This window comes from Arachis stenosperma, unplaced genomic scaffold, assembly GCF_014773155.1.
Source record: "Arachis stenosperma cultivar V10309 unplaced genomic scaffold, arast.V10309.gnm1.PFL2 arast.V10309.gnm1.Scaffold_100028, whole genome shotgun sequence".
Classification (NCBI taxonomy): domain Eukaryota; kingdom Viridiplantae; phylum Streptophyta; class Magnoliopsida; order Fabales; family Fabaceae; genus Arachis; species Arachis stenosperma.
This window is the reverse complement of record NW_026651370.1, coordinates 372579-373488: the sequence shown is the minus strand read 5'-3', so window position 1 is coordinate 373488 and position 910 is coordinate 372579.

Genomic DNA, 910 nt, shown 5'->3' with positions numbered 1-910 from the left:
ACAGCAGGAGCTGTGATAGATGTCAACAGAGGTGAGTTAGTCCTTCAATTGAATGGGGATTACCTTGTGTTTCAGGCACATGGCCATCCCTCTGTGACAAAAGAGAGTAAGCATGAAGAGCTTCTCTCAGTTCAGAGTCAAGAAGAGCCCACACAGTCAAACTCTAAGTTTGGTGTTGTGAGGCCACAACCAAACTCTAAGTTTGGTGTCCAAACCCCATATCCAAACTCTAAGTTTGGTGTTGGGAATACCACACTTAAGTTGACCTAATAACCTTGTGGCTCCAGGAGAGCCACTGTCAAGCTATTGACATTAAAGAAGCGCTTGTTGGGAGGCAACCCAATTTTATTTATCTAATTTTATTTTATTTTGTTTCTTTGTTATTTTGTGTTTTATTAGGTACATGATCATGAGGAGTCACGAAAAATCAAAAAAATTAAAAACAGAGTCAAAAACAGAAAAAAAAAAAATTTTCACCCTGGAGGACGCACGGGCTGGCGTTCAGCGCCCAGAAGGAGCATCTGGCTGGCGTTCAACGCCAGAACAGAGCATCTTTCTGGCGCTGAACGCCCAAAACAAGCTACATCCTGGCGTTTAACGCCAGAATGCGCACACAGAGGACAATCTGGCGCTGAACGCCAGAAACAAGCTTGAAACTGGCGTTCAACGCCAGAAACAAGCATCACATGGGCGTTTAACGCCCAGAACATGCATCAATGGGCGTTTGAACGCCAGAATGATGCATGAAGGCATGTTACATGCCTATATGGTGAAGGAATGGTATTTGTTTTCACCTCAGGACCTGTGGACCCCACAGGATTCCTACCTCAGGATCTGTGGACCCCACAGGATCCCCACCTACCTTTTCTTTTAATCCTATTCACACTCTCCTAATCCAAATCTCATTCCC